Source organism: Choristoneura fumiferana, chromosome 9, assembly GCF_025370935.1.
Source record: "Choristoneura fumiferana chromosome 9, NRCan_CFum_1, whole genome shotgun sequence".
Lineage (NCBI taxonomy): Eukaryota > Metazoa > Arthropoda > Insecta > Lepidoptera > Tortricidae > Choristoneura > Choristoneura fumiferana.
The window spans coordinates 7,653,473-7,663,071 of NC_133480.1; the positions used below are offsets into that span (position 1 = coordinate 7,653,473).

The 9,599-nt window shown below is 37.4% G+C and overlaps 1 protein-coding gene and 1 long non-coding RNA gene across 2 annotated transcripts in view; one reads left to right on the top strand and one right to left on the bottom strand.

The window, feature by feature from the left end:
- LOC141431138 (very-long-chain 3-oxoacyl-CoA reductase-B-like) overlaps positions 1–9,599 on the bottom strand; it is a 47,925-nt gene that overhangs the window by 25,401 nt on the left and 12,925 nt on the right. The gene's annotated exons all lie outside the window — the stretch shown is intronic.
- On the top strand, positions 4,453–5,981 carry LOC141430814 (uncharacterized). The gene is made up of 3 exons (XR_012451663.1): positions 4,453–4,802; positions 5,169–5,225; positions 5,864–5,981. It is a non-coding gene; the product is annotated as an uncharacterized lncRNA (long non-coding RNA).

Sequence of the window (9,599 nt, forward strand, 5' to 3'; positions counted from 1 at the left end):
ATTGTTCATGCATTACTATATAATATAATCAATCATAGTAGATCCAGCATAAATATGAACTTTGCGAGCATGAGAAGTGAATAAAGTTTTGTTCACTTAAACCTGATTCAAAGTTATTTATTAACGAAATAAAATATATTTAAAATACCAATGAACATCTAATAGAAACTACCTACTCCATGTGAAACTAAAGGACCTCGTGGTATAGTGCCCAAAAGTAATGGGATTCGCTCCCATCGTTTGTATTTAAAAAAAAACCTTAATTTCTTACCAGCTATGTACCTATTACCCGCGGCTTGGTCAGCAAACTTCGCTTACATGTTATGATCATGTGTGCCAAATTTTATTCATATCCCTTACATGCACCGTTTCTGAGTAGGTACCCTACTTCCTCATTTATATCAAATATTAGCAGAATATTCTTTCTAAAACACTGTCATCAGGCCCACGGGCCATAGAAATATTTTACCTAACAGTTTAATTATAATAACCAAAATTAGCATACTCCTACCTTCAAGCACATATTATAAATACCTCTATAGATCTATACAAAACTTTCTTCAAAAGTACCATAACCGGTCCTGCCAGCTGATGTTAGCACGTGTTTAGCGTAAAACCAACCTTGGCGTAAGGCCGTGCGAGCTAGTTCACCTTGAACTTAGGAAGGTGAAAGCTACCAGTTTATGAATCAGCTGGTTTCTTGCCAGCCGCTCGTTGTAACACTTGCAGTTGGAACTGGGCTCCACCTGCATGTTTTAAAGTTTTCTTTCAAATGCAAGGTTCTGTTGCGATAAAGTTAACTTTAATATAGAAAAGTGCGGTGATTTGTCGCAAATCTATATTAAAGACTAGCCGTCTTGCAATTTCGTCTCAAGTCTTTCGGATATTTTGCACTTCTTGTGACAAAAAATGGCATTGGATATGACAACTTATTAGATCGGGATATTGTGACTGGGAGTGGTATTTTTGCTGCCTTTAGTTTCTTAATGTTTGTTGTTCTTCAACCATTCTTAAATTTAAATTAGTCACCCCATCCCATGTTCTCCACTCTCCGCTACAGGTCCCATTTTTCAACCGATTGTCGTGAAATTTCGTGAGCAATTTCGACAGTTGTATTTTGTCGATTTATAGCTTTTGGATTTTTATCCAATGACAAACATTGGCGTTCAAAAGGCAAAGACAGACTCATGAGGTTTACAGCTCACAGAGCCACTACTTTTAGATTGTACATAGATACATACAATCACGCCTATTTTCCAACGAAGGGTTACGCAGAGACTATTTTGTTTACTGGCTACAATCCAGACATGCATATTTTTGCTTCATCAACACTCATTAGTCTTTTCATGCATGCTCGCCGGTTTCCTGCTGGCGGTCTGCCGGTTAACCTGATCTTTCCTTAGGATATCCTCAATCCGATCCGATCATGGAATGCTCCACTTGGTTTCCCTTTTCCAATATTTATATTAACACATGTTCTAACTAAGTTAACATTCTTCTCTCTATATTCGAGACAACCATCATTCTTTTCTTAATCGTTCTCTCGCGTTCGTTAAACGTTTTAGATAAAACTGATTTAGTACCAGATGGACGTACCAGTAAATTCGAATAGGTACTTGTAACTCAGGGAGCTTTTTCGCTCGTGTGTTCGGTCAATATACTCGATCCAAAGAGTCGTCCATCAGGAGGGCTACATCGAAATTAGAAATTCGCATCATACTATCTCTCACACTCTCCTAGTAAATACCATTAGCGTGCACAGGACGGTATGATACGAACTAAATTCGAGGTAGCCCCCCTGGGCTCTTTCAAATTAGTGACTTTTTACTTAGTGTACAGAAGCTAACCCTGATGAACAAATACTATTTTATCACAGGAACGTGCGAAGTTCCCTCGAAAAGCAGACCAAGCTGCGAAACACAGCCAGTTATAAAAAGAGGTAGAAGAAGCAGACATTGTAACGGGCGCCGTTATTCAAAAATTAAACATCCAAGATAATGAAATTTCACAAATTCCAACGCCGTATTTTAAGAGCACCCTCTGTAATTTGAAACTAAGGGAATTTTAATGGAGCATCACTGCGACACTGATAAGGTACAAAAATGTTGCAATTAAAATATTGTTTTTACTCACGAGCCGTGAACGTTACGGAATTCTCGGGGAAAAGAAATAAGTAAAAAATTATCTTCGAAGTTTTTTCTTTACAATTCGCTGTTTTGTGTCCAGTTTTAATTTTATATCACTGCGTAAGTAATTATAGATTACAAAATGAGAAAGCCGGCCGGGGTAAGTGAGTTGAAGGGAGATGACGATTCATTGATGTTCCGTCAAAATACGTTTGACTGAATGCATTGTTCGACAAACACTGGGATCCTGGCTTGCCGTCGAAAATATGTTTCCCTAATTGATTAAATTATCCTTCGGGTTTCAACCGAAGACGATTATAATATTACAGTGCAGCTCGTGAGATGGTGCTATCTTCCTCACACATTTAGAGCTATAAAACTAAAAAAAATAAAGCTTCATTTCCGGTTCCGCTCCCCACCACTGCGCGCTAGCAACTCTGCGCCCGCGTCGTCTAGCCTCATTACGTGTTTTTGTGTTATCGGAATCACACCTCCCGGTGCTCCATAAATGGGAAAGCTTATGCCAAGAGTTATTGGCTATGATAATATTAAGTGAAAAAAGTGCAGAAATCATTGGAAAAACCACGTTGTTCAAAATCATTAGAAAGTGACGACAGGTAATAGTTACAACACTAGATGGGAACGTGATCCTTATGATGCTAGTGAGTCAGGTAAAATAATCATTATTACTATTTGTATTAAAAACAGCACTAAAATTGTACTGGAATACAGCTGCGGACAGAAATTAGGTGATGATAAAATACACCTACCCGCATATTTTGACCGTCTTGATCAGACCGATAAAATTATGATGTAATTATTAATATTTATACTACGTAACGTACGTCCCAAATTCAAATGAATATACTGATGATATTTATACTCTTCATTTAAATAGTGTTGAATCACGACACAAGTATCACAAACCTTTTATATTTTTACATGACTTGAATATTATTAAAGATTAACTAAAGTTCTACCTACATTTCACTCTAATAATGTCTCGGTCTTGGTACTGTACACAAGTGGCGTTAAGGATAATAAATGCATATATTGCTTCACTTTAAGAGTGTTGAGACTCTGTTAATATTCCTTAATTGTACATATCGACAATCCACTTTAATACGTAGTATAGAAGTCCTGTTACTCCACGTACATCGTGTCGAGGACGCTTGACATATAATATAATTATGTACGTACATACAATTCATTTTAATAGTGTACCTGTCAGCAGTGTCGATATCTTGTTACCCCGCTTTAATAGTGGTAGCCTTTTTGTTACTCCGCGTAAATCGCGTCGAAAACTCATAAATACATGACATGTACAATAATACTCCACTTTTATGGTGCGAGTCCTTGTTTCTCCACGTAAATCGCGTCTGAGGAACCATATAGAGGTACATAACATATTGGTACAACAATACTCCACTTTTATAGTGTGTGTCTTTGTTGCTCCGCGTAAATCGCGTCTGAGGAACCATATAGAGGTACATAACATATTGGTACAACAATACTCCACTTTTATAGTGTGTGTCTTTGTTGCTCCGCGTAAATCGCGTAGAGAAACCATATATACATAGCATATAGATACAACAATACTCCATTTTTATAGTGCGAGTCCTTGTTGCTCCGCGTAAATCGCATATATAACATGTGCAACAATACTCCAATACTGCACGCAAGTAAAGAGCGTAGATGATGTAAGTATGCTTAAACCTACTAATCAGGTCAATCTTCGTCTTAATAAATTATTATTGCATTATACAAGCCACCTACTGTAAAAAGATCTCGAGGTGCTCTAAACTCTGGGGGGCGCCGCCGCGCATACCAGCAACGACTGAGTGTCGGGCGCCCCTGCCGTCGACCGCCGTGGGACTACCGCGCCGAGCCGCCGCCGCCCGCCGGACCAGCGCCAAAAACGGAGGAGCCGCTGAGGAACGAGTCGCCACTGGACGAGAAGTCGCCGCAGGTAGCTGTAACCGGCCTCACTTTTACTTACTTTTACTTTTACGATGAGTGATGCAGATTCACAAACGATTAAGTTATCTTGGTTTTGGATCACAAAACAGAACTTTTAATACTCAACCCAAAGCTGAAATAATTGATATCTAAATAATATAATTCTAAATTAATTAATAATTAATAACAATAATTAATTGATATTCTATAATTAAAAACTGAATTTATCTTACCCTATAATTGGTACCAACTCTAGTTTCTGTCCTACCTAAATAGAATTGAATCCAGAAGGATACAAGGTGTATCAACCTAACACTCAATCATACACCTACTAGCCGGGTCGGCAGCAAATACCCGTCAGCAAGCAATCTCCACCGTCACCGGTCAGAGCGTTCTCGCTGACCTGCTGGTGTGTGACGAGGAACCCGGATATTGATGATACATACCGGAGCATTAGTGAGTCTGTGGTCGCCCAGGTGACGAAAAATTCGTCTTATCAATTCTCACAATGCTTAAGTCAAACACTGATTTACACTAAATTGACAAGAACTTAGAAATCTGTAGAGGATAATAAATATTTTATCATGTGTGACTATTGTACAACGCTTAAGCTATTACAGCACAGCTATTTTATAGCAAAACTAATCTTTAAATGTATGTAAACATATTTATAAAAATAAAAATGCAGAAACAGAGTACGACTTATGTGAAAGAAAGGTTTGTACTCACAAACATACTTAAACCAGCGCTTGAGCACTTAATTTAGGTATGTCTGATTTACTACATATCTGAGAACTATTCATTTATTCATTGTAGACTATTTTGCCAACTTAATACTACCAGCAATGAATTAAAGAAATTACCAGTATTAGCACAAAGTAAGACCTTACCGGTTACTGCTTTTTCGCAACGTACCTAACGTTTGGCAACCTGGTTCAGCTCGCAACTTTTCATTTTGCAAACTCTGTGTGTGTATATGCAATACCACAAACATGGTTTTTATGTTATTTTATTTTTCTTTCAAAACTAATAAAAAACTGATTAACAATCGAGACGCATTCATGCTTAGAAGTTGTTTTGCAGAATTCTTAGCGTTTCAAAGTTCCGCATGCTCCGCTGTCAGCTACGACTGGATGTACAGTAAGTTATAGTTTTTAGCACTGATGCTGTACTGAAAATAACAAGTAACAAATGAATATTGATCATTATTTAAATTGATATTTTGTATGGCGGCGAGATAACATAACCTCATGCTGCCCAATTCGTAAACCGAATTATTTACCACATACGCTTTCATAAGCACCCAACACCCTTGGTGTGGTGTGGTAATGCATGTGGTGACCAAAAAGCACCAACGGTAACCATACAGGGACTCATTTGTTTTTCTTGTCATATAAACACACTCGAGTCAACTAAGTACCGTGTTTTATGGCCTAAAAATTTCGAGAGACTTAAAAGATGATGATGTTCTGTTAGTTAACAATTGATAACACCACTACTACATATATTACATTTACACCGAATTAATAACATAAACTATTAAAATTTAACGGATTATAGTGGTGTGAACATTAGAAACATTTTGGTTTGCGTCTTATAAGATATCTTGTGTGAATATACAGTGACTGGTTCATATATACGCGAAACCTTAGTTATAACGCGAATGATAGAAAAATCATTTTAGACATCACGGAAAACCTCTTAATGGTAAAATACCGCTTTTACCGGTCATCCATAATTTGTTTTTTGGACCTGTTAAATCTTTTTTCTCCTTACAGAAAATGCCACCTACCTACTTCCTGCGAGTCAGTCCTGGTGGCAATGGCAACCAAAGTATTAGGACATTGATAATCTAGATACCACAAGCGTCCTTAGATGTAGTAATGGCCCCTTTTGCAATTACAACTTAAATAAACCCAGCCTTGTGGCACTTCTGTAAAAATTTAATTTAAATAGCTAACAAGTTACTTGTTTAACTTTAAAAATTGAATAAAGCGATAGCTTCGACAGTTTAAACACTCTTAGGTCTGCCTTGTAGATCTATAGATGTATCTACGAATATCACTCGATTGAAGAGTTTGGAGGTTTTTTCCTCCAAACCAGATGTAACATCTATTGAACCAATATCAATATAACATCCGTACAAAAATGTGACCTTATCAAATTTGTTTTATAAAACCTTAGCTATTGCCGTGCTCTGCCGAAAGAATACAGGCAAATCGTTCAATCAAAATAGAAAATATATCAATACATAAAAACGATATTGTGATTAAAATAAGATATTTTATTAAAACCTTTAGGTCTGGGGCTCATTAACTGTTAATGAGATTACCTAACATCCATAAAATCCCCAGTAGTCGTGCTGCACGTTACTGGATGTGCAGACGTACATAATTAAAACTAGATCAAAGATTAACTAGTTACGCGATCGCTCCGAGGAATATCCTTTTTTTGTTAGGACTAAAAAATATCATATACACATAATAAGTAAAAGTTGGTTGTCTAAACCCTGGCACCCTGGCACATTGGGTTAAAAAGGTACTAAGATATTGGTATCGATACCACTGCCCACAGTCTTTATATGTGGTTCGCAAGACTCCTGGCTGGAGTTAAGTATATTCTATAAGTGCTATGCTAGCTAACGCATAGGAGTCGAAAAACGAATAATAATGAAAACGTTTTTTGGGCTGCGGCAATCAAGCATTGCCATGTAAGAATACTATTTTAATCTTTCTTTAAACATTAATAAAGGTAGATACAATAAATACAAGGTTACACCTATTGGAAAAAAAAAAAAAAAAAAAAAAACCTTAGGCTGTACATATGAGAATCAAATCAACAATATACGAGTAATACAAGTACCCTATTGTTAGGTAGTTAGAGAGATTTACTCTTCTACCTTGAAATATATTTTTATTATTTTCTTATTAACGGCCTTGGCTAACATTACTGGGCTCTGAACATCTGCACTGTAATATTATAATCGTCTTCGGTTGAAACCCGAAGGATAATTAGGAATTAAACGAACTTACCTTGTGAAGTTCAATTCCAATTATGCGAGGGTTTCAACCGAAGACGATTAGGTCGTCCCATCCCTCCCATCCCATACAATAAAAAATAATAAAAAATATTTGTAACCCGAATATAACACAAAAATTGCTCTGAAAAATGAGGCTAGACGACGCGGGCGCAGAGTTGCTAGCGCGCAGTGGTGGGGAGCGGAACCGGAAATGAAGCTTTATTTTTTTTAGTTTTATAGCTCTAAATGTGTGAGGAAGATAGCACCATCTCACGAGCTGCACTGTAATATTATAATCGTCTTCGGTTGAAACCCTCGCATAATTGGAATTGAACTTCACAAGGTAAGTTCGTTTAATTCCTATTATGCAACTGTTCCATATGGTTTTTTTCTGAAAACTCTACAGGATAATTATTTTAAGACTATCCGTAGATGTTTCTCTGTCTTTTGCGTGTGTGTTGCCAGTGATAACACAACAGATCTGAGACGTGGGTCGCTAACGATGGCTTCATGAGGAAGCTCAAAGTAACTCATAGAGCTATGGAGAAGTCTATGCTCGGGGTTTCTCTGCGGGATAGAACCAGAAATGATGATATCCGCAGTAGAACTAAGGTTACCGACGTAGCCCGAAGATTTGCAAGACTGAAGTGGCATTGCAGTGCTGGGCGGGGCACATTGCTCGCAGGACTGATGGCAGATGGGGTCAGAAGGTTCTCGAATGGCGTCCGCGGATCGGGAGATGAGCTGTCGGTAGGCCTCCAACAAGATGGAGCGACGATCTGGTTGGATGCGGAAAGCACAAGACCAGTCTAAGTGGAGAGCCTTGGGGGCCACTGCTTGACATGATAATCCTGTAGGTTCATCATCATCATCATCAAGATGAGTGCAAGATACTTGCATGAGTTAATCGCTAATCAGTAAACACAGCCTAGTTTTTACTCGATTTTCCGTAGGTAAACCTAGGCGATCAAGTTTCGCCTCAGACTAAAACCCAAAAACACGCGTTTTTCCAGAGATAAGATCAATCAAACTAAATCGATTGTTCACCCGCTCACCCAACGGCAAATTTCATGGAAATCCTTAGAACCGTTTCCGAGATTCCAGATCGATTCAAGAAATTAGATAGGTATTAAGTTGCGAGAACCCATATATGAGTTGCTCGACGGTGGAAATCAAATAAGTTTGTATTCTCTTAGGTCCCATTTAGCTAGGAAAAGCCTTTCGATATCCAATTAAGATATCAAACCCATTAATCGGCAGTAAATATGTATCAAAATAAATCATGGATTAGGGTTTCGATGTGGATGCCCTAGGTCCAATTAAAAAAAAGCTGCATAATGACAATTATCAGTATTAGCTTCCGTACCTAAAAATTTAAAATAAGTCTGCCTCTTCGTTACGGTTTAAAGACACAGCCCAAATACACAGACGGACGGTCAAGCATCTATCTACTAGTACACGTATAAGAGTAATGAGACTGACTGATAAACTGACAGACAACGTCTTGCCTAAACCATAGTGGCGCATTATGAAGATGAAGGGCCTTTTCGGAAGTTTCACAGAATAAGGAACAAGTATAATAACTAAGTAACTATTAAGAGTTGGGAGTTAGTTATCTTAAAAAAAATCAGCATATCGTCACTATTTTTAAAAAGCTCGTACCTCAAAGTCAAAGTCGATAATTTTGATTAGTGAACTTTATGAATATTATTGTCAAGAGTCAATTTTGTTGACGTTCTGGTAATGTGATGTGAGATTTTTTCAAAGTGACGATATAAAATATTAATACGAATTGGACGATTAATATTTTATACTATATATTTTATATTTTATATCGTTATTATCGTCACTACGAAGCGTAATTGGACGATACTCTTAAATTAAACAAAGTTCTAACTCGAGGTCTATGAACCCTCTTCATCATCATAAAGCAAGCAAAACTTCAAACAACAGCACTCCAGGTAGCTGTTCATTCAACTAAATACTGTACCCCATAGACTAGTTCATATGCAAAATGAAACTCTGCAGTGGTCTAGAAAACTTTAAATACCTTTAAAGTGGAAATAACGTAGGTAAGTTAAACAGAACGCATGCCACGATGCTAGGCCAAGTGTGAACAGTCCCTGCACTTTTTTAACCCCCACGCAAAAAGAGGAGTTATAAGATAAGATAAACACATAAGTTTGATGCAATGTCTGTCTAGCTGTGGCATCATAGGTCTCAAATGGATGGACTATTTCAATGGTTTTTTTATCCGAAAGCGAGTTTACTTACGGTGGTGTGTAAGCTATGTTTGATAAAAATCGGTTAAGCCATTTTTGAGATATTGAACTTTTAAAATATAATGACAATGTCATAAATTCTCAACTTTTTTAAGTTACATTATTATAGTTGGACTACTTAAAACAAGACGTGCAATTATCATCATTATCCGGCCCATACATGACCCACTGCTGGGCACAAGCTTCCTCACAAAATAAGAGTTCTTGAGCTGT